This window comes from Echinops telfairi, unplaced genomic scaffold, assembly GCF_000313985.2.
Source record: "Echinops telfairi isolate 266 unplaced genomic scaffold, ASM31398v2 ScPeMD7_7468;HRSCAF=8506_0, whole genome shotgun sequence".
NCBI lineage: Eukaryota > Metazoa > Chordata > Mammalia > Afrosoricida > Tenrecidae > Echinops > Echinops telfairi.
Window position 1 is genome coordinate 19,617,219 of NW_022111369.1, and position 25,771 is coordinate 19,642,989.

The 25,771-nt window shown below is 39.0% G+C and overlaps 1 protein-coding gene and 1 pseudogene across 1 annotated transcript in view; one reads left to right on the forward strand and one right to left on the reverse strand.

Annotated features, from left to right (window-relative positions):
* The window catches only part of STPG2 (sperm tail PG-rich repeat containing 2), a 583,185-nt gene that overhangs the window by 260,292 nt on the left and 297,122 nt on the right, over positions 1-25,771 (forward strand). The gene's annotated exons all lie outside the window — the stretch shown is intronic.
* On the reverse strand, positions 8,607-9,428 carry LOC105978666 (annotated as a pseudogene).

Here is a 25,771-nt window from a genome sequence, read left to right on the forward strand (position 1 = left end):
CACTCACTTAACACATGCAATGATGCCCAATTCAGGATGATCACAGGCCAGTGGGTAGAAAATCTTGGGATCCAGTGATGTTGTAAGCATCTCAGTGCTTGCAGGGGTCTCTATGTGGCTTCTCCAGCTTCAGAGGTCTGGTTCGATCAGGGTAGGCCTGATATGGCTTCTCCAGTTCAGGGCACTAGAGAGAGAGAATGTGTGTGTGTCTCCTGCCTCCAAGGAGGAAATACTTCAATTCTCAGAATCCTCAGGAGAAAACCATGCCCACACAGAGATCTCATTGGCTATCCCTGGATTGACAGGTTAGACCCCACCCCTATATTCTTAATCCTCTCCAGTCTCAAATTGACACCAGGTTGTATAACTGCCACACTAGTACTTAATATACATTTAAATTTGGAGGCTTTTTTTGTTCTTTAATTGAATGTTTCAAAGAAAAGTATAAAATACTCATTAAAAGATGAATGGGTACTTTTTTTATCCTACAATTTTTAATTCCTTTAATAGGAGACAGTAATTTCAAAATGATTATTCAGCTAAGTATGAATTATTTTGCTTTTAATATTCAGCAATTCTGATAATAAAATATGTTTTTCAATTTTGATTAAGGGTTGCAATATCATTGACATAAGTTTCAAGCTTTATTTGCTTTTTTGAATTAAACCACATTAATAGGTAACAGAAAAAACCCAACAATCTCAGTCTCTTTGCTGCTTTTTAGTATGTGATTAGAATATAATGTTACTAAAGGTTGTACTTACCACTGAATCATTTTACCTTTCAAGTTCTCAATTCCTATAGGTATGTGAGCATTTTCTTCATGAAATGGACTTTGAATGCACGCTTATAATAATGATAGTTATTTCAATGCCAATGCTAGAAATCACATCAACTATAATTTTACTGCCAGATCAAATAAATGTATGACTGAAAGTACCATCGTATTTCTGTCAATCATAGAATTATATACTGAGTTCAAAGAAGGGAAAAGTACAGAAGTTTTTTCCTTCTGAAAGAAAATTAAGAGTTAACTTGAAATTAAGAAATATAAACTAAGAGAGGCATATGGAAGATATATTTATTGACTACATAAATGCCTCATGGCTATGAAGTTTATTTTATAATAGGTGTCTTAAAGATAATTTGGAAATAAATTCCTTTTTAAGATACCTTAATTTTTCTTTATTCTCATACTTGATGGGTTAAAGAGAAGTAAACACTAAATAATTCATATTTTTACTATAGAATGAACATGTTATTTGAATACAAAAGGTGTCTAATTTAATAACCATTTGGTGCCAGGACTTGTGGAACGACTCAGAGGGTTAGCAGATCCGTTCCCTCAAAAGTAAGTGTGAAAGTCTATAAAATTGTCAAAAGAACGATTTCTGGACTCTGTAAATTGAACAAAGGAATACAATAAATTAAAAAGTGATAGAAATTAAGCTGTAAATCACATGATAGAATTTTGCAAGACCTATAACTTGTTTATCACAAACACTCTTTTTTAACAATGTGAATGGCAAATATTTGCATGGAGTTTACCAGATAGAATGCACAGGAATCAAATTGACTTCGCTGTGGAAGAAGCAATGGAGAAGCCCAATATCAGCAGCCAAAAACTGTCTGTGCAACAGACTATCAATTGCTCATATGTAAGTTCAAATTAAAGTTGGGGAAAAGAATTAAAACAAGTTCCTGAGAGCTGAAATAGACCTTGAGCATAGCCCACTTGAATTTTGAGGATGTCTCAACAGATTTAACCATTGAACACCAATGACAGCTGTGTTGTGACATTGGGAACACTGCAGCTGCCCCCTGGGTTAACTGACAACAGTTACCACAGCTGCCCCTTAAGCCATCTTCCCAGCTTCCATTCACTGTAACTGCTGCTGTCCCCATCTTCACCACCACCTGGCCTGGCCCTTTTGCTTCCTGCTCCTTGCCTCTTTGGTCTGGCAATCTCATGAGATTGGTCTAGCATCTAAACCTCGATGGTCAACTGGATTGGTTAGCTTCTCTGTGGCTCCGTGTGCCACACTTGTGATATACATTATTTTTCTGGGAAGGGGGAGATTGTTAAAAAGACAGGAAAGAATGAAAAGGTCAAGTGGATGTCAGATAAGACTCTGAAACTTGCTCTTAATCATGGAGTAGCCAAGTCCAATGAAAGGAATGATAAAATCAAAGAGCTGAACAGAAAATTTCAAAGGGCAGCTTTAGAAGTCAAAGTAAAACATTATAATGAAATGTGCAAAAACCTAGAGTTAGAAAAATTAAAAGGATGAACCGAAGGGAAAAAAATTCGAGCTTGAAGTTGCAATGTTGAAAGATTCTATGGGCAATTCAAGGGCTGCTTCTTGTGTGTAAACTGTTGGGTTTGGCTCATCTTCAGTCCTTGCCATTTGTTTCTCTTCATTCTGTGTGATAGCTGCTGGTGTTGGCTGCTGTCTGCGTCACAGTGTGGGTGCAGTGAGGCGCGGCATTGGCTGCTGTCATTTGTAGGAAGGTGGGCTGGCTCTCTAGTTTAGGGGAAGATCAGCCAGATGCTGGAAAAGGTATTGTGTCTAGATAATGAGGGCGTGTTAATTGGTTGAATAGGAGAAATATGATAATACTGTCTATACTCGAGTATAAGCTGACCCGAATATCAGCCAAGGCACCTAATTTTACCACAAAAACTGCAATAAAAATGTGTTGAAAAAGTCGGCATATACACGAGTATATACGGTAGGTACTTGGGAGTATGTTTTAGGTAGTAGTGTTAATCTGAGGAAAACTTCCTGTTAAGTGTGTTAATTTCTAATGAGTTGGCGAAGAGGGTTATGGGTGATACATTTTCAATTGGTAAGTTAGAGGAGAGTGGGTGTTATTGAGTTGTAGGAAGCAGGTTCTGTAGGTTGTGGTGTTTGGGATGTGTGAGGGATATCTCAAATCTACCAGCCATAGCTACCCTGTAGATTATGTCAGGAGAGTGCAGTTCTTCAATTATTTGTGTTTATAACAGCAGGCCCCTTTATAGTAAATCGCTGCACAACTCAGAGCTCGTCTGGTTTCCAAAATCTTACATATTTGGGGGTTGTATGGTTTTGCTTGTTTGTTTTTTGTTTGGTACATACTAGGGGGTATGTCAGGACTGTGATGACATTGGGGGTTACCCTCTTGAAATTGCAGTATATATTTTTTTCATTTTTTGAGGTATGAAAACCAGGACCAATGAACCTACAGATCAGCAAGTGGAATAAAGGTTTTGTGGGGAGAGAGACACAGAGGTGGTGGCAGAGTGACGGGGTGATGATGTCAAGGGGTCCACATACAAAAAGAATGTTTGAAAACTGATTATGGTAGCACATGTGCAATTCTACTGGACATGATTGAATGATTTGATATATGTATTAATCCCAATTAATATCAATAAAAATATATTCCATAGGCAAAATATAGAACAATACAAGAAGCATAGAGCCATGATATCTTTTGTAATTATGGTTTTTAAAAATTCTGAAATAGGTGGACGGGTTTACATTTCATACCACCACCTCAACAATTTAAATCACTCACCAACCCCACACCTAATTTCTCTTTTCCTTCCTGTATCCCATCATCCCTCCATCATCCCTTTCACCAAAGTAAACACCTGTCAACCCTCTAGTTTGTTACTTCATCTTCTCTTCCTTGCCCTTCCCCTTTGGCAAGCTCCAAAATCTGTTCCCTTTGTTTGTAAGCCTTCGTCTTAGTTTTTATCCATATAGTGGTGGTCTCCTACAATGAATATCCTTTTAGGATGCTCTCCAGGTCCGTCCATAACACAACGTGAATCATGTTTCATCATCATTTTTCAGTGATGTACTATCTTGGGTAGGTACCAAAGTGTTTTTATATATTATTCTACTCAAGGCTATCTGGGATGTTTACAACTTCTTGCTATTGTGAACTGTGCCATGGTAAACAAACATAGTAGTACAAGTTATGGTAATTTCAATAGACTCATATGTGTGTGAAAGTTGGACACTGGATAACAAATACAGAAAATGTATCTGTTTATTCAAATTATGGTGTAGGTGAAGAATATTAGTAAGACTAAGGAGTATCAGAAGAGCAAACAAAACTGTCTTGGAAAAATTGCACTCAGAATGCTCCTTAAAATTGAAGCTGGGAGACTGCCTTATGTACTGATGAACATATCAGGAGGGACCAGGCCTTGAAAAAGGACATCATGCTTGGTAAGGTGGAAAGGAAGTGAAAAGAGACGAACTCTCCAGGAGATAGACTGACACAGGGGCTGCTACACTGGGCTCAAGGTAAGAAAAACAATTGAGAATGGAGCAGGACCAGACATTGCCTTGCTCTTTTGTACATGAGGTTGCTATGAGTTGGAACTGACTTGTTGGCACCTAACAAAAACAATAACATATTAGTGAAAAAATATTGAATGGTGTGATGTTGGGCAAGAAGAGTGAGATTCTATGCTGTTGATACTTGACTGCTGGCAGTGCTTTGTTTTACACTGTCCTTCAACTTTCGCGGTGCCCATTTCCTCCCTTTATGTGTCTGCATCCTGGCGACTTCATCTATTATCTATGGTCCATCTATGCCCCACCTATTCCCCTTTTGTACAAGAGGGGTGGTAGCTGCTTGCCCAGCAACTGTAGAATAGCACTAGACGAGCAAATAAAAAATATATATATTTGTCATTTAATAGGTTGAACTACCTTCCCCAAGTAAATCTGAATTCCCTTGCCTGGTCTTAGGAAGGACAGGGCGTTCCCTTTCCAAATATTCATTGTCTTAGTCTTAAAGTACGATATGCCAAAACCAAACACATTACTATTGACTTGAAGCTCAATGGAACCTTATCAACTATATATTTTTTAAAACAAATAATTTTATTGGAGGGTCTTACAGCTCTTTTCTATACATCAAATGTATCAAGTGCATTTGTACATATGCTGCCATCATCATTTTAAAAACATTTTCTTTCTACTTGAGCCCTTAGTATCAGCTCTTTTTCCCCTCTCTCCCCCACACTCCCACCTTCATGAACCTTTGATAAATCATAAATTATTACTATATTCATATCTTATACCATCTGCTTCACCCACATTTCTGTTGTTCATCCCCCTGAGTAGAGGGTGGGAGTAGTTATACTTTGATTATTGAAATTCTTCCCCCTTTCTCTCCCTTCTTCTCTCACCTTCCCATACCTTCGTGGTATCACTACTCCCATCATTGTTCGTGAGGGTTATCTGTCCTAGATTCTGTGTGTTGGAGCTCTTATCTGTACTAGTCTGGTCAGATTTGTAAGGTAGAATTGGGATCATGATCATGGGAGGAAGGAAGTATTAAAGAACCAGAGAAATGTTGTGTGTTTTGTCAGTGCTGTACTGTACCCTGACTGGCTCAGCCCTTCCTTGTGACCTTTCTATGAGAGGATGTCCAGCTGTCCAGTTGTCTACAATTTTCTACAGGTGGCTTCAGGCCTTCTCTCATTCAAATTGATATTCACATAGATATGATAGTTTGTTTTGGGTCTTCTGATGCCTGATCCCTGATCCCATTAACACCTTGGGATCACACAGGCTGTTTGTGCTATTTCCATGTGGGCTTTGTTGCTTCCCTACTAGATAGCCACTTGTTTATCTTCAAACCTTTAAGACCCCCAGATGCTATATCTTCTAATAGCTGGGCACCATCAGCATTTTTCACCAAATTTTTCTTATGTACCCATTCGGACTTCAGAGACTCTGTCAGGAAAGTGAGCATCACAGAATGTCAGTTATTAGAACAAAGTGTTCTTGCATGAAGGGAGGACTTGAGTATAGGCCCCATGTCCATCTGCTTCCTTAATACTTAAATATAAATATATGTACATAGGCCTATATCCCTATCATTATATATTAATATGTTTACATATATACATGCCTGTTTTTATACCTCTATAAATGCCTTTTGCCTCCTAGTTCTTTCCTCTATTTCCTTTTACTTTCTTTCTATCCCATGTTTGACCTTCATTCAGCTCTCAGTAATTCCTCTCAGCTACATTGCCCTTGCTAAAACCCCACCGGGCATTCTACACCTTCCTTGCCATCTACTTTAGAGCTCTTCTTGTTCCCTTATCCCTAGGTTTGTTGGCTCCCCCCTCTCTTTCTCCCTCGTCCCCCCTCCCCTGCTTGCCTAGAAACTTTGATCCCATTGTTTTCTCCTCAGAATTGTTTATCTTGCCTATCTTACATAGATAGACATGAAAAGTAGGACCGGGAAAAGGGCCTGTAAGAGTTCCAGGTCTGTCCGCTGAGCCTTATTTTTTCCGATCTAGTCTGATGAGTGCCAAGCCCTGCCCTCCAAATCTGAAGTCTATTTTCCGGATTCCTCAGGGACTTTGCTGCTTTGCTCCCCTTGCTGCTCTGTTGCACTCCCTGCATGTTTCACCCCACTATGGGGTGGTGAGGTCAAACCGGGCACAATTCCCTCCCTGTGTCTCTAGTGCTGTCCCCTGCAGCGCTGTGGGTCAGTGAGGGAATGTTGTGTCTTATGGGGTGGTGGTCGGGGCCTGGCTTTACAGTCCTCTCTGTGCCCAGCTGCTCCCAGCAGAAGTGTTGTCCTAGGGGCTTAGAGGGCCAGGATGCAGTTGTTCTCTCTCTCTCTCTCTCTCCCTCCCTCCCTCTTAGTTTGTTCCTGTGTGGTCTGGGCAGACCTGCCACACTCCCCAGGCTGTATCTTCAGTGGTGCAACCTTCTGGCAAGGGGGTTGACTTAATTGGGATTGTAGCTGGCCCCACAGATCTTTCTATTAGTTCGCAGCTTTATGCTGGTATGTTGCCCTCAAGGCTTGCTTACTAGGTTGAGGTCTGATTCTTCTCTCCCTTTCCGTTGGAGATATGCTCCCTGTGGGTGGGTTACTGCTCTGTTCCTCAACTGTTCACGCCCTCTTTTTTTTTTTTTTTTCATTTCCCTTCCTTTTTAGTTGTCTGCCATATGCATCTTTGGGTTGGGTCTGCCCCTGCAAGAGTACTTGGGCCTTGGCCTGGGTATTTATGCATTTAGTGGCTTTTCCCCAATGCCCCTTCTGCTTTTTAAGCCTGCCTCAGTGGACTCATGTTGTACTTGTCCTTTTGTGCTTGGCTTCCTTTGCATAGTATAATTTCCTCCAAGTCTTCCCCTGCAACAATGTGCTTCATGCGTCCATCACTGCTTTGTAGGGATGCACAGTGCTCCATTGTATGAATGTACCAGAGTGTTGGAAGGAAGCTTCTGGGCATGGATTTATGTTGACAGTGGTTGGCAAACTGCAGTGCTGGTCCAGGGATGGCTGATGGTGTAGCTGTGGGTCCAGGGGTGGCCTTGTTTGGGTGCTGCAAGTCTGGGGTTACACATTGGATGGGAACTGGTTCTGGCTGCTATTGAAAGTCTTTCAGACACTCTTTGTCAAGAACAATACTGGTAGAACCAGGTTTTTGGTCTGGGTTAGGGCTTTCAGCTCTTGTTGACTTTTCCTTTTTGTTATGCTAAAGCTCTGTAGCCTATGCTCAGGGGATCTGCTATCTGGCTGTTTTGTTATATTAAAGCTATGTTAATGTACCAGGTTTTGGATGGTTTATGTGCAAGGTTACATAAAGGAACCCAGCCTTGGAGTGAAAGTGTTTTATAAGGTGTTTTTTTTTTTTTATTATATAATGGGCTTGTTAGGTGTCCTGGTAAGGGGCTTGTGACATTCTGTCCCCCTGAGAAGGAAGATCAGGTTATCCAAGTGGGTTTGGGCCCCAGTGGGACTGAATTGCCCTGGCTGCTCTTCTGCATCACCCCCTGCTCCATCCTGCACAGGTACACGGGCTGTGCTATGGGAGTGTATGCTCTCCCATGGGTAAATATCCTAGGGGCTCTCCTATTGCAGGAAATTAGTGTCTAATTATCTGTTGTTACCCACTCTGGCAGGCAGGGATCTGAGCAGATGGGGAAAGGGGATGGCTGATGCAGTCACTCTGTTTCTGGCTGGGGAGAGGAGGTACAAAGCCCACAAATGCAGGAGTGGTGAGGGTTGACGAAAGGAGACCTTTGGTGTGAGCCCTAGTGGCCAATTCTCAGAGGCTCTCCATGAGCCTGAGATTATGACCACTGTTAGATAGCAGTCTGGGGAAACTACTGCAGGCTGTGGGTCTTGCATGTTGGGTGCAGGCAGGGGTGGCGGATGATGTCCTGCTGGACCTAGTGAGGGATTAGTGGCTCTTTTAGACACATATGGTGAACTTACAGTGTTTTAGCAAGACTCTGAATAGCTCCATGGGTGAAATTCGCAGGGGAAGTTCTGTAGCACAGACTCTAGTACACTTGAATGCTAAGTCTGGCACCTTGCCTCCCTACTATTGGCATTCTGACCTCTTAATTTTCCAATCTAACAGCAGGAGTACTTTGTGGTGATTCTACCTGGATGCCACCTTTGAACCAACCTTCTCTTTATTTTTCGTCAGAAAACATTTCCTTTTATTAATTTTACATTTCCAGTAGCATATCCATATATCAGGCGAGAATAAAGCTTTACAATTCAGTATACCTGGTTTTGGAGCCATTTTAAGATGAAGATATAAATGTCAATTCATCTCAAGGAAATTAATTTTCTTTTGTAGTGTCCAGTTCTTCATCTTCAATATCTGTTTGTTGATTTTTTCTGAGTCGGCAGGCAGATACATGGTTTGTTCCAGATACACACTTAGCTGACAGTGATCTCTGAAGAGGTGATTTTGAATTTGCTCTTATAATATCTAAATGAGATGAATAATCTGATGGATTCTAGGAGTTCCAGAAAACATTTAAATCTTCCTCATCTATCTTTTGAGTATTTTGTTAGGCAGCTGTATAGAACTATAAATTTGCTGTGAAATGATTTTTTAAATTATGATAAAATTTGAAAATATATTCTTTATACCCTGTATTTTCTGTTTTTCAATGTTGTCAATAGTTTCCTCCAGATGATGAATCATTTGGTAAGCATACATTGTCACTCTCTGAAATTCAGTTTCTGCCTGTGAAGTAATATGTCAATTATATGGGTTTCACTGATGTGTTCTTTCCAACAAGGTTAACTATTTAGCTTCGTAATTTCTTCTGTTAATGTTGCTTTGAGGTCGTCCTGCTTTGTTTTCACAATGGTCCCAGAAACTCTCAAAGGTTTGACTACTTTGGCTTCAAGTGTTTAAACCTCTGCTTGTCTATAATCCTGAAGTTTGACAAACTCATCAGTAGGATTGCTGGCCCTGCTTTAAATTGATTTAATTCCCTAGGAGATATGGTTTGTCTCATAGTCTTGTCAGTTTTCTGTACATAAGCAGCAAAAATTTGGCTCAGCTCTACAAAATGCTTCTCCACCTTTATGAGAGCTTCTTGTAGTTGTCTGGTTTGTGCGTCTTGGCTCGCCAGACTGCACCTCAGCATCTTGCTTCACAAGTGACAGAGGACCCTGTGTGGGGGACCCAAACAGGGTTCTAAGGTACCTGGATGTTCTGGGGCATGAGCCACCCATAGCATCTCTGGGAGCTGGAGAGCCCCTAGACTGGACTGTGTATCTTTTGGTGGACAGTTAGCCTCATTTTTCCTTCCGTAGAGTGCCTGGTGAGTTTGATCCTCTAACCTTGTGGTTAGGAGCTCAATGTTTATCCAACTGTGCCACCAAGGCTCCTTAGTGTATGATGCAGAACTTTTTCACATCTCATACTTTTATTTTTATAGTTTAGTATTTTTACATTAAACAGCCTCTGTATGAACTCTGTGTTCTTTTGCTCTATAGATGGCACACAAGCTTAAAAACAAATTGCATTTTATTCTTATTGTTATGTTATAGAATGTCAAAAACAATTATGATTAGTAGTAAACAAAATATGACGTTTAGCATGTTCACTTTTCCTAAGTTAAACCAAATTTTTTTCTCAGTAAAAAATGCCTATGTTTAATAAAAAAAATTACCCCTCCCTTCCAAAAAAAAAAAAGCCATAGCTAAAGGGAAATTTTAGTGCAGTTTTCACTATTAGCTTTAACTTCCAAATGTATGTATTTAACTTACATTTCTCTGACAAACTTCTGATCTTTTCCAAGTGATTTTTCAATATTTCATCATTTGCATAGTGTGATCATTTCTTTGGCCTGCTCTCACAAAGTGACACAAATTGAGTAACTTCCGAGACAATAAATATAGTGTGACTGTTTAAATTCTGACTGTTAACAGGGAAATGTTCCTTCCCAAGACTCTTAGAAGAAGATTGTTTCTTATCTCTCCTAGCTTCTGGTAATCCCAGTCATCATTCGACACCTAGTGAAACTGGTAGAGTGGTTCTAAAGTCATATCTTTTCCTTTTTGTTTGTTTGCGATGGAATTGTCAGTAAAGGCTCCAAGTCCATTTCAATTTTACTTTTCCTCTTTTTTTTCTTAAATCCACTCAGACCATTTAGGTTTGAGGGATAAGGAATATTTAGGGATAAAAAAAAAAGGCATACTATATATATTTACAGAACCCATTTCAAGAAATGAAAACAACAATAAACTATTAAACATTCCATATATGTGGTTATTTTTCTTCCCTTCCCCAACCCTCTCTTACGAATGTATTTTATGAATTGATTCTGGAATTAATTTTTAAATGTGATTACATTTAAAGGCATTAACATTGTTAGGTTTCTGGGGTTGGTTCTTGGCTTTGCACAATGAAAGAATTCATGCTGAATTGTAATTCAAGTGGGTTTTTATGAAGGACAGGACAAGTTTCAGGTTTTACTGTCTCAAAGGGCTTCATAATTTTTTTAAAACATTTTATTAGGGGCTCATACAACTGTTATCACAATCCATACACACATCAATTGTGTTAAGCGCATTTGTACAATCATTCTCAAAACATTTTCTCTCCACTTAAACCCCCGACATTAGGTCCTCATTTTTCCCCTCCCTCCCTGCTCCCCCCTCCCTCATGAGCCCTTGATAGTTTATAAATTGGTATTTTGTCATATCTTGCCCTGTCCGACGTCTCCCTTCACCCACTTTTCGGTTGTCTGTCCCCCAGGGAGGAGGTCGCATATAGTTCCTTGTAATCGGTTCCCAGGGCTTCATAATTTGGCCAGAACAACCACATGGAAAATAGCACCCACACATGCGGATCTTGGGGGTGGGGGGAATCCCGGGAGGCCAGAAGCCCAAGAAACCTAGAGGCTGAGAGCATGTGGGCCAAGAGGATGTGGGCCCCAAGTAGGACTGGAGTGGGCACATGTGCACGCTCGTGGGGAAGGGACACCCTCCCCCTTTATCTAATTCTTACCAGGAGCAGGGTAAGAAGAGAACATCCCTGCGTGTGTTCCATGCCTTTATTCTAGCTCACCCCCTGGTTGGGGGAAGGCATGTTTGATGGTATTGGTTGACCCCATTGGCTGCGTTATGCCCACCTGGGTGTTGTCATGAGCCTGTGCCTAGTTTGGCTCTCCCAGGTGTACCTCCCACTTGGCTTGTAGGCTTGAGCATGAACATGCTCAGTTTGGGGTCTTCATAGGTTTTTAATGGTTATTTCCAACCTCCTCTATGGGGACCTTTTCAGGTATGGGAGGGACAACTGCCTGTTCCTAAGCTAGCTACCTAAAATATCTTTTTCCCACATGTAACCATAAAGATATTCCACATAGCATCACTACATATTCCTAGTGAAATACTTAGAAGAGGTAAGGGATAATGTTACCCTAGAAAAGATAAAGAATATAGCCCTGCCAATTCCTTAAATTCAAGCTACTAGCTTCAAGAAGTATGAGACGATGAATTTCTGCTTGCCAAAGCCACAGTTTATGTTATTTTGTTACAGTAGCCCTCGGAGAGTAATGGAGATTTTTCCATTGGAGAGAAGGTTGATTTTCTAACAAATATATGAAAAGGTGGGAGGTGCTTGATAATAAAAACCTAAATTACTTTGAAGAAACTGTTGGCACATTTATAGACATTAAAGATGCTTTTATGAGGCAGCAGCGAGAAGTGAGGGGAGCTGTGGTACAAGCTCTTGTCCTCAACCGTTGTTGCTAGAAACGCTGATATTAAATGTGTTTCTGATGAGATTTTAAAGGGAAGTTAAACATATTATATTGTTACATATTGCAAAAATGTGAGGTCCTTGTTACAAAGTGACAAAAACATATCGGAATTATACTTGAATGGTTTGACTTTATAAGTGAGGAACTTAAATACTTATCTTGGAAAACATTTTGAGAGGAACAAGATAAATTGAGGAATTATCTGACCAACATAAAAAAGGAACTGGACTCTGAAATCCAGAAGATCCTCAGACTATCCATATTGTAAAAATTTTAGCAGCGGAGGGCACAGAGCGCAGAAAGAACTTGGGAACACTGCTAAAGAGATTAGGTATATGGCTTATGGGTCGGATAAATTATTTTAGCAAAGAGAATTGTTGGAAGATGGAAGGGGACAAAACCAAGATGAGTGAAGTGAGACTTGCAGACTACTGGGCTTCAATAGGCAGGAAATGGGCAACGGGCTACTCAGCTGTGAGCATGTATTGTTCTTCAAGAAAAGGATTAAAGTTCCCAGGAGAATGGAGTCACTTCCCAGATAGATCTTTGGGATAGGGATGCAACCCAGAATACAGAAGGTGAGCATCACTACTCTGGTGGACCTTGTGGAGAAAGATTTATTTTCACATCTTGGAATCTAATGGAATTCTCACTTCTGAGTTTCAGAGTTATTTTGGACCCACTATCTATTTTTTCTCTCCAGCATCTCCATTTTAGAATGGAAATGGTTATCCTATTTTTGTATCACCGTTGTATTTTGAAGATAACTTGTATTCTAGGTTCCACAGGTTCAAAAATAAAAAGGACTTTTGCCCCAGGAGGGACCATTCCTATAACTAATTTAAAGGATGTCAAATGTGAGATTTTGGACTTAGGATTGATGCTCAAATAGTATCCAGTTAGGAACATGAGAAACAGAGCTATATATTGCCTCAGATGATGGTGGAGGGCAGGCAAGTCAAGAACCTGCATATCAGGAAACAGGCTGTAAGTTTCAGTCCCAAGATGTGCAGGTCAACGTGAAGAGTCCGGTGAGAGTTTTAACCATTATAGATTTAGAGCCTGAAGGCAGAGCCTACCCTAAGGAAATTCTTTGTCAGCTGATTGATTACATTTGGTCATGTTATTGAAAGTGATTAAATTATGATTCATGGAAAGTAATCAATTCTACCAAAGGCCAATTGATTTAACCATATGTATCTACTCCAGCGACAACTAGACTGCTTCTGATCAAGCCCCTAGGAGTTATGATCTAGCCAATCCCATCCCTCACAACAATTTAAAAATTACTTAACAGCCATAATTGTATTTTTACAAACAAATTAAATAAAAAATTATCTGAATAATATCTGTCAATTTTTTTCAGTTTTACTTCAGAGTCAATTGTACATACCAAAAGAATCACATATGGCATGAGAGCCACAGTTTGCTAACCCTGGTCTAGCCAATTTGGTGCAAAATTGATCATCATAATTGAGTTAGACTTGTTGTGCTATTGATGGTATGAACGTACTGTGCAGGTTAGAATTATATGACTTTGGAGGGGCTAGTGGGCAGATTTCTTTAGATTGAATTGTGCCAACACCCCAGATTTATGTTGAAGTCCCCTGGTTCCTGTGAGTGTGACTTTGTTTGAAAATATGATCACTGTGGATGCTGTCAGTTAATATAGCATGAAATAATACTGGAGTAGGGTGGATTCTGAATGGTGTCTTATAAAGGTGTCTTAAAATCAGAGTGGTGTCTTATAAAGGAAGAAAAGAGATGTTGATAGGCACACAGAGGAAGATGGCCACATGATGATGCATCTATAAGCCAAGCAATGTCAAGGGATGCCTGATACTCCCAGAAAATGCAAAGAAGACCTTCCCCTATAATCCATACAGTTAAACACTCAACTCCTTGTTTATAGGTTGGTAATTTTAACTCACTTGGAAGCTCCTTCTAAAAGAGGCCTGTTTTTCTGCCTCTGCTTAGTCATAGACTTGTAAATATGAGGGAGCAGTACTGTTCTGCACATAATTGGCTTCCATAATTTAAACTCAACTTCATGACAACTGACAACATCTACCTCCAGAACTGTAAGACAATACATTTCTGTTCTCGTAGGACACACAGTTTGTGGTATTTGGGTGTTGCAGGATTAGGATATTAATGCAGATGGTTAATAGACCTCCCTGAAACAAAATAAAACGAAAAAGGAGAAAAGCTTGTTCAAAATGAAGTTATTTATAGATCTCATTTCTCTCCACTGCATTCTGATTTCCATTTGCCTTGTCTGCCTTGAGGATAGAAATTCTATTCTCCGTTATGTACTGCACTAAAAACTCCACCCTTGATGTGGGAGGTTGGGCTCTCTAGAGGAGCAAACACTGTGACACTTGTATGCGTTTGTACATAGAGAGAACTGTCTATCAAGAAATGGTTTGTGCCATTGTAGAAGTTAGTAATCCCGTCTGGTTCAAGCAGAGTTGCTCCTGACATGTGACTGCTAACAAACGGGAAGCAGGATGACAAAGCAGAGGTGGCAGGCATGGAGGTGAATGAAGTCAAAGTCAGCTACATGAATTCACCATAGGTAGTCTGCTGATGGCTATGGGATCAGGCAGGTGCCACAAGAGTTCGAGGACCAGACAGACACAAGATCCAGCTCCAGCAGAAGGCAAAGGGGCAAAGAGGACTCGACTATTCCTGGTGGGCTAGAATAGTTGGGCAAGCCCATTTCAAAGTCTCTGTTCCTGTGATACCATTGAAACTTCCCACTGCCCTAACTGTCTTTTTTGAGTAAGTGTAGAGTACAAAGGAGGCTCAAGAAGACCCAGTAAAGCATAACGATATGTTCAAGAATGTGGAATTAGAAAGCCACAAAAGACCATGCCCAGCATTTCTCAAGCAGAAAGAACTGAAGAAAAATCCAGGCCTAGAACCAAAGTACTGGAGGGTTCTATGGGCAAAACATTGAATGATGTAGGAAGCATAAAAAAGGATGGCACAAATATACATGGTCTGAAAATCAAAATAAACTGGTATATGTTCAACCATGTCAAGAGATAGCCTATGATCAAGAACCAATGGTACTAAAGGAAGTCCACGCTCCACTGAAGTCATTGGCAATAAAGGCTCCAGGAAGAGAAGGGATATCAATTGAAATGTTTCAACAAACGGATGCTGTGCCTGAAGCAATCTGATTGAACTCAACCTCTAGCTTTCTCCCTTCCTGTTGTTTAAGTTTCAAAATCCCTAGTCACATAGTATTTTTTTTGCAAGTCCATTCCCCATCTTGAATCACCTCTGCCAGCATGAACATGTAGTCCCAGAGCCCACCAAGAATAAAAGTGACATTGCCATCACTCAGGGATTTTCAATGGTTTAAAGTTTACCTCTCAAGAATCCAGGACCAAGGCCAAATGACTCTGAATAAAGCTAATTCTTCCCTATACAGCTCCTTTGTGTGATATCCAGAACTTCATGTGTGCTTAAACCTTCCTAATTTGTCTCTCATTTTTTTTACCTTTTGAAGATGAAATGATGACTACAGTAGTTTATGCTTTGTTAAAAAGAAAATTTCAATGAAAATCTTAACAATAGACAATAATAAAAGTCTTCCCTCTATTTCACTAAGAAATGAAATCCAGTAGGTAGTTATCCAGATAGTGCCAGTGACTTGTGAAACTCATAAAAGTCACTCTAGACGGCAAAACCACTGGTGTGACATGGAATAAATGGACTTGAATCCCTCAAGGATGTTCAAAAAGCCTTTTCCAGCTAGTTTAAATCAAAGAGCATAGAATTTTTCAGGAAAGAGTTGTTGTTAGTTGACATCTTGCTTCTGGTTCATAGGGACCTGATGTAAACATATAGATATTATACTATCACAGACTGAATTGTACTAAGATAGATCTTGAAATATTGTTTATGATGATAAATATGATATAATTTCACTTGCATTTGCATTCTTAGAATACTAAACCATATGACTATCTGAGTGAAAATGGCCCAAACCAGTCTATTTCAGCTCACCAATGCCCAAGGTATTGGTCTTATGTGTTCCATTTGATTTTTGACAGCTTCCAATTTTCCTAGATTTGTATTTCACCTATCCCAGTGGAGGGTTGTGGATGTTTCTAACTCATTTCAGTTGAGCTCCATCAGCAAATGAAGGTCCTTGAGCTTTGCTCTGTCTCTGCTAGTAAGGTCACTTTGAGGACTGAAGTATACTTGACCCAACTTATTTTAATGCTATTTTTAATCCGCCTGTGTGTGTGGAAAGGAGGAAAATATAAGGACAACTGAAAACTAATTGGTGTCGGTGGAGACTATTTAATATGTAGGAGCTTCGGGAAGAATGAACAGATCTGTTGGGAGGAGTGCCATCAGTGGGTTCTGACTCATTGGATCTCTGGAGCGGTGATCTTTTTGGGAGCAGACAACCTCATCTTTGGTGCGCTGGCGAAGAGACGACTATGCCGTTAGGGCTCCTTACTCTATCTATGTCCTAGTGAATATGAGCGAGAAGCTAGCGAAATAAACACACTCCACAGATTCAGTGAACTCAGTGACCAAAAAAAAAAAAATCATACACACATTTGTTTAGAAGCTTGACATTTTTGAGCTAGGTGATTTTTATTATGTAAGACAATATTAGTAATTTAATCAGAAAAGATCTATTGGGCTAGGGGTATATATTAGTTCAGAAGTATAAATTAGGTGTTATTCATTAAATTCTAGGAGGCATTGATTGACATAATCAATATTTCAAGGATTTATTTGTAAAGTATGTGCTTTTTGTGTGACCACAAACCTAAGTCAAAATTGCACTTGAAATTCAATCTCATGGAGAACATTCACCTAATTGCTAAGCATGGCACTCATTCTAGTGTTAATGACAGCAAAATGAGAAAATGCATATGCAATTGAAGTAAGCGTAATTAGAAGTAGAGTTGCCCACAATCTAATTAACACAATTTTGAGGGAAGGTCTGGAAGGAGTTTGCAAAAGTTTTTGTTAGAAATGAAAGATGAAAAAATGAGATAATGAGGAGCTGCGCTAGAATCTTAAATAAAAAGACAGTACAGAGTCTTCTGCTTCACGGTCATTACACGTAATGTGACTGTAGTCGGTGTATATGAAATATCTGTAAATTCATATTTTTTAATGTCTTTCACCTAATTTTTAACTGATTGGAGCAAAGTCCAGGGGCTTTGAATGTTGGACTATATTTGTATAGTAGCCATAATGAATGATTGGCTTGATTTAAGTTCATCAGTGGTTGCTAATGTATTTTGATTTCTTTGCTTCCCTTGCTAGACTGAAAGCTATATTTACCAAAAGGAGACAAGCTTATAGAAGAGGGAAGTGATGTCATGATCAGATAGATATTTAAGAAGATATTATGTAAAATAGTCTTTTTTGGGACTATTTATCAATTCTTTTCCACTGGAATTAAAAGGAGGAAAATAGAAATGTAGAAATACCTTCTGCTTCATAGAATGGGGAAAAGTAAAAAGGCATTGAGGGCATTAATACTAGCAGACTCCAGGGGCTTAGGTGGATAGGAAATGTTTTGAGAATGATGAGGGCAATGAATGTACAAATGTGCTTTAAACAATTGATGTTTGTATGGATTGTGATAAGAGTTTTTATGAGCCCCTAACAAAACAATATAAAAAATACTAGCAGACCCTATTTTCTTTGGAAAATATGAAGCAAAATAATTTGCTGAAAGACACAGGGAATTGATACAATCTATATGCAATGTAGATAGGGAATATTCCCTTTATATTTTAGTATTTTAATTTACTTGATGATTTCTCAGTAATAAAGCATCAAAATGTTCCAAGGCAGAACATGTTGCCTAGTGATTTATTCACGTCATGTCTTTCAAGAAGGAGCATGCATTGAACTAGCTCTGTGCAGAGAGATCAAGGAGAGAAAATTGAGATTTGTATGGGGGAAAAAGAATAGAGACAAAAGAAAGGATAGGGGAGGAAAAAATCAGATTACAAGCAATCTGATAAACACTTCTCAACGTCAAGCTCCAGACTCACTGGCAGGAAGTCGTGCTGTTGTATAGTGACTCAGGGGCTCTCTGAGATGGTAACTCTGTACAGGAGTAGAAAGCCCCCCAACTACTTACCTTGCATGTGGCAGCCGCGGGTGTAACCACTACACCACCAGGGCTCCGCCAATAGATATTTAGGGAATGCTATTTAACCCAATAGGTGGACAAAACCATGAACTAAATAGTTAATTGATGCCAGAGTTTAAGCTTTTCATTATTCATTTGATTTGAATGCCTATGCTATAAATAATTATTCACCTCTCATCAGACTCTGCTACCTAACACATTTAAATATTCAAAACTAAAGATCATGACAAATACAGAAACACATAAACACTGGGGAGATTTTGTACCACTTTCACAGTGTATCATTTTTAAGAATAAAAAAGAGACCTTTTGATGAGTCTGTTGCATATTCAGGGAGGACAGTAAATATAAATTAAAATAGAAGCTTTGCTGATCTCTAAAGAAAGGATTTGGTTAAATTTAAATATACACATGGCGACAGTATATTCTTTAGTGCCAAATATTTTATAAATTCATCAAATAAAGATGAAGAGAAATGAAGGCAATATGAAATACATCTTTTTTATTAAGGAAATAGACAATTTATACTACTAGAGAAAAGAAAATGCAATATGTCTGTGGAAAATCGGTTTATGCCAGAGTAGATAAAGATAACTCCGTAGCAGAACAGATGCTGATAAATACTTACAGTAGGAAAGAATACTCCGGGATACAATGTAAGCATAACGCTCCCCTTGAACTATGATGTTGCTTTCCATAAACCAGTAAGTAAAGCACGATGTTTTTCAGGATTTTATGTATTAGACCCTGATTTAAGTTATCAATACGTCTTTAGAGATCAGACTTGACTTTCTTAGAGAGACATCGTATCCAGCCCTTTACTTGGGCTTTAGAATATTTTACATATGAGAGACTATCTAAAGATTTTTTATACATATATTAGATAATAAAGCCATAAAACTAAGGAAGCATATCCCTTTCCCCTAAAGGTTGCCCCCCAAAAGATTGGGTTTTGAGATTTAAAGATAAGGAAAAACCTGGATTTATAACATTTTATTTTTTACTCACCTTAAGCATAGTCACCTATGTATCCTCTCCCCATATTTATTTAGTCTGTATGCTGAGCAAATCATCAGAGAAGCTGCATTATATGAAGAAGAATGCAGTGAGGGAGGAAGGCTTATTAACAACCTGTGATATGCAGATTGCATAATCTTGCTTTCTGAAAGTGAGGAGGACTTGAAGCACTTGATGGAGATCAACGATTACAGCCTTCAGTATGGATTACAACTCACCATAAAGAAGACCAAAATCCTCACTACAGAAAAGGTTGAAGCAGCAGTCAAGAGATCAAAAGATGCATTGCACTGGGTAAATCTGCTGCATAAGGTTTCATTAGAGTGTTTCAAGGCCGGGATTTTACTTTGAGCACTTAGGTGCATCTGAACCAAACCATGGTATTTTCCATTGCTTCCTATGCATGGGAGAGTTGGACAATGAATATGGAAGACCAAAGAAGAACAGGTGCATTTGAATTGTGGTGCTGGTGCAGTCTATTGAAAGTAACATGGACTCCCAAAAGGACAAACAAACCTGTCTTTGAAGAAGTATGACCAGGGTTCTCCTTGGAGGCAAGGATGGGGAGGATTTTTTTTCTTTCATACTTTGGCTATGTTGTCAGGAAAGACTAGTCTCTGGAAGAGGTCATCATGGTAAAGTAGAAGAGCATCAAAAAGAAAGGAAGGTTCTCAACATGATGGCTTGACTCAGTGGCGGCAGCAATGGTCACAAGCAGAGGAACAATTGTGCACATGGCATAGTACTGGGCAGTGTGTTGTTCTGTTAAGCATAAGATCTCTTTGGGTCAGAACCAACTAGATGGTATGCAACAACAACAACAACAACACTTGATAAGCTTTTTGAAATGTTTCTGTTGTTTGGTCCATTTTGGAGCCTTATTTCACATTGTTATATCCTTTGAAATCCACACAAGCAGCTCTATTCTGACCTATAGTGTTGTTATGAGTTAGAATCAACTTTCTGGCAGTGGGTGAATTTTTCACTAATGCATCAGTGCAGTGTGTATTTTTCCTTCCATATTTTTGGTTATTGATCATCTGTTACCTCTTGAATTGCTTAAATGTCGACCAATTCTTTTTGGTACAGTGACTATGTATTCCTTCCATCTTCTTTTTATTCTTCCTACAGTGTTCAATATTTTTACTAAAACAGTCTTCAGCGTTGCAACTTGAAGTTTGATTCCCCACCCTCCGCCACTAGCCCTTTCAGTTTAAGGCATTCTGTATGTGTTCTTCCTTTTTGGTTTCTTGCTCTCGGTCTTTGCACTTTTCACTACTATACTTTGTCTTCTCGTGTTCCTCTTTGAAAATTTCTGTGCAGTTCTTTCCCTTCATCACTTCTTCTTATTTGCTTTGGCTAGTTTATGTTCAAGAGCAAGTTTCTTAGTCTCTTCTGACATCCACTTGGTCTTTTATTTACTGCACATCTTTTAAATGACCCTATACTTTCTTCAGGAAGAAAGATGACACTTTCTACTCCCATAAAGAATTAGTCTTGGCTTTAACCCGGTGTGCCAAGATGTAAATGCAACATACCGGAATGTAGCAGGAAACCAATAGAGAGAGAGGTCTGCGGGGCTGGCCCCAATCCCAACTATATGGGACCCCTCCCCCAGAAGAATGCACTTCAGAGGACAGCACTGAACCTACAGCTTGGGGAGAGGTGTACTTCTGATGAGAGCACACAGGAGAAACGAAGAAAGAGAGTGGAACACAGCCTGCCCACCAAGCCCCGAGGATGATATTCCTACTCAAAGCAGCCCATGCACAGAGAGGACCATAGGACCAGCCCCACCACTAGACACGATGTCCCTCACTGAACCATAGCACTGTGGGGGACAATACTGGAGACTCAGTGCGGGAATTGTGTCTGATCTGACCCCATCATACGGGGGCAAACACTAAGGACATGCAACAGAGCAGCAAAGCAATGAAGTCCCCAGGGATTACCAAAAATAGGCTTTGGGGACAGAGAGTGGCACACCTTAAGACTTGACTGGAAAACACTCCTGAAGGTTAAAAAACAGACCTGGAATTATTTATGGGCATTTCTTCTTTTGAGGTCTAAATACAGGCATGTACATATGTAAATATATATAACGATAGGGAAATATATCTATGTACTTACATTTATAAGTTAGGTATTAAGGTAGCAGATGGACCTTGGGCCTCTACTCAAGTATTTCCTCAATGCAAGAACACTTTGTTCTAATAACCTGGCATTCTGTGATGCTCACCTTCCCGACATGATCACTGAAGACAAAATGGGTGCATAAGCAAATGTCATGAACAAAGGGTGCATAAGCAGATGTGTTGAAGAAAGCTGATGGTGCTTAGCTATCAAAAGATATAGTGTCTGGGGTCTTAAAGGCTTGAAGATAAACAGGCAGCCATCTAGCAGGTAAGCAACAAAGTCCACATGGAAGAAGCATACCACCCTGTGTGATCATGAGGATTGATGGGATCAGGTATCAGTTATCTAAGACCGAGAACAAAATCATACCAATGTGAGTGGGGAGTGGGGGGTGCCGGGTGGAGACCCAAAGCCCTTCTGTAGACAATTGGACATACCCACACAGAAGGGTCACAAGGATGAGATGAACCAGTCAGAGTAAAGTATAGCACTGATGCAACAACTTTCCTCTAGTTCTTTAATGCTTCCTTCCCACCACTCTCATGACCTCAATTCTACCTTACATATCTGACTAGACCAGAACATGCATACTGCTACAGACAAGAGCCCACAACTCAGGGTATCCAGTACAGACAAACCCCTCATCACCAATAATGAGAATAGTGATACCAGGATAGTAAGAGGAATGTGGGGAGAGAACGTGGGAATCGATCACAAGGATTGAAATATAACCCCCTCCCAGGGAGGTGAACAACAGACAGTGGGAGATGTAAGATATGAAAATAATAATTTATAATTTATCAAGGGTCCATGAGGAAGGGAGGGTGGGGACAAATGAGGATCTGATATCAAGGACTCAAGTATAAAGAAAATGCTTTGAAATTGATGATGGCAACATATGTACACATGTGCTAGACACAATGGATGAATGTATGGATTGTGATAAGAGCTCTTAGAGCCTCCAATAAAAGTATTTAGTTATAAAAATAAAAATAATAAAGTTAATTCACTAGGAGTATTAAAATTGAAAGAAAATTAGCCTTGGAAACCCCCTGCCTGTCTGGCTGCTATAAGTCAAACAGATTCAATGGAACTGAGTTTTTGTGTTTGTCAAGTATGATGTTCTTGATTTCATCCTACAGCTCATCAGATCTTCTTTCATTATTCTTCAGTGTGTCAAATTTGTTCTCGAGATGTTGTTTAAATTCAAGGGGGGATATACTTAAGATAGCATTTTGCCTATTATATACTTGTTTTACTTCTCTTGCAAACTATGCTTTCCTAATTTTACTCTATTTTTTCACTCCTCATTTCACTTGGTTTTTGGAAATGTGGATGATTTTTAGTCTGAAAATTAGTTTAAAAATCTACATACTGTCAATAAATTCTGACTATAGGATGGCAAATTGTCTCCAAAATGCAAAATAGAACTTTTAAGAGACCAAGTGCTTTCAAAAGGAATTCACCTCTTGAGTTTTTAGTACCTTGTGGAAGGTGCTGATTGGAATAAGATAACGGGACTGGTTGGTACAAAGTAGTACAACTAGAATTTTCAAGGACTACACCGTCTAGTGGCACAATGGCTAAGTGATGGACTTGCTAACAAGTAAGTTGGCCATTGGAACCACCAGCCCCTTCACAGGAGGAAAATATGGCTGTTGGCTCCTGTGAAGATGTGCCACCTAAGAAGCAGTTCTCCTTTGTCCTGTAGGGTCTCTTGATGACAGGGGGCTTTTTTCAAAGACACTGTCGAAGATAACATTTTGGCTGTGCAATTATAATAACACTTAATTCCTACTGGAGTTGTTGAGTTGTTGAGTTACTGAGAATTTGTACTCATTAGTTTTATCTCACTCCATTTTAGAATTTGCTTTAGAAAAACTTGATGGTCTTATAGGATTTCAACATGACAAAATAACACATGAGGAGTATCATGGTGATACTATGTCTAGTGTACTTGACAGACTGTGTCTGCTATTTATAACCTATCTGGAAAAAATTACCCTCAGCTTAGCACTCAAAATTCTTAGAGAAAAGCCTACTAAATTTGAGTTCACATACTACAATGAAAAATTTCACACACAAAAAAATCACATATCGTTTTTCTGGAAGAAAAATATCAGAATTAGATTTCTCTTAAGAGCTTAAAAAATGGAATGATCAGCAAATAAACTACAAAATGGTCGCATATGTTTTCCAGTGTTATGGTGGCCATGCAGCTCATTTTTCACATGGATATGTTTATTGGAGTGCTATGGGGCAGTATGAATAATTACCCCAAGAACAAGAGTTGTAATTTGGCACTGTCCCAGGCCAACTGGGATGTATGTTCACTCTATGTAAAATAAATTGTCAAAGGGTTTTTTTACTTACGCTTACATTAATAAAATAATAAGTTACATTTATTTTAATTATTTCATTTCATTAATTCAAATTGAGCTATTTCTTACTTGAAGTTCTTCCCACTTTTTTGGCATATAATTTTGCTTGAGGTGATTTGTTAGCAGAAGATATTGAATAAAACTGTGAACAATAGGTGAATATAATACATTCATATAGTAATATGGAATAAGAAAAATATGCAGGAACTTTTACTTTAAAGGTAGTATGCACAAATACATGTCTAAGGTTTAAAGGGTTTTGTCTCTTCAGTTTTATCATGGCTACAAACTTCTAATATTTTAAGCTATATTAAAACAAGATAATTTTAATATTAGTGAGTATGATTGTTTAATATTGGTAAGTATGGATGATTCTTCACATTACTTTTCCAAGTACTTTTTTGAAACTTAAAAACAAAATTCAGCGACACTGTTTCCTCTTTATTTGAAGCCCCTTGTAGTGAATCTGCCAGCGAGAGATTGGAAAACATGACTTTATATGTAAGCCTTTCTTACAGAGCAGAATAGATACAGAGAACAGATTTTTCTAAAGCACATCTACTATATGAGGAGTACTGCTGACCTAGTAGGTTATGCATTGAGCTTCTAACCACAAGGTCAAGTTCAACTCTACCCGTCTGCTCCCATAAAGATTATGGCCTTGGAAACCCACAGGGGAAGTTTTTGGCTATGCCATAGGGTACCTGTGAGTCAGAGTAGACTTGATGGCAGTGTTGTTATTGTCTTCCTTAGCATATATAATTAGAAATATTTTCATGATAGTGAGAAAGTAGATGAAAGGAAATATTACTACTAGACTTCTTTCAGATCTTTAGGGGTTGGCAAATTAATATCTACTCACCACAAAAATATTTTTGTATGGCCATGGGCTAAGAACGCTTTTTGAATTTTTAAGAAAAAAGAAAAAAAATCAAAGAATATTATTTCGTGACAAATTATATGGAATTTAAATTTCAGTGTTTGAAGATTAACATCTTACTGGAATGTAGTCATGATCTTTATTTACATGATTCTTTATACAACAATAGTAGAGCTGAGTGGATACAAAAGAAACCACATGACCGGGAAAACCTCACAACAAAATAAAACACCTCTCTGGTACTTTACAGAACAACTTTGTTGACTAGTCTGTTCATTTAGGAAAATAACATGTAGCTTTCACCCTTTAGTTCTTTGATGGTTTTCAGCTTTTCTCAGCTTTTTTAAAGAAAATATTTTATTGGCATATAATTCACATTCACACATCCTACAATTCATCCATTCAATTATATTAAAAAGAATTGTGTAATCATCACCCACATTTATTTCAGAACATTTTCTTCTTATGCTCGTTAGCTCTCCATTTCCCTCCACCCTCTCTTTTCATGCCCTTAGGTAATTATTAATCCAGTTACTGTCTGGATATTTATCCATTCTGGATTTCATATGCAGAAAATTATACAAAACTCACACACACAGTCCAACAATGACAAAAATATACAGAGAAAAACCTCATTTGAAAGGAAAGCAGAAAATATTAAAAGTGAAACAACTTTAAAGTGGATCAAATGATAAGGTTTTATGTTTTAACCTAACTCTATCTGCCATAATCAGCTTTACAATGCTCTCTGTCTGATAGCAAGGCTAGTCACATCCTGGACTGGAGGCTAACTCCATGCGGGGACCCTGAACATGGGTTTTGGGCTTCCACTGTCATCCATCACTTTGTGGCCATGGTGCTATTGCTGATTCATAAGGACGCTGTAAGACCTCATAGAACTCCTGTGAGTTTCCAAGACTGTAAATGCTTACAGGAGCAGAAAGCTTCACCTTTCTGCTTTGCAGTGGCTGGTGATTTCCGACTGCTGCCCAAAGTGTAACTACTGCACCACTGAGGCTCCACTAGCATTCTGCAAAGCGGGTGTTTATACTTTAAACTCTGCTATTGTTCCCTCTTCCAAATTTGGATTTTTATTATTTATAATCCTTGGGTTACACAGGTGTGCTTTAACCCTGTGGACTTAGTTGATGCCTCACTT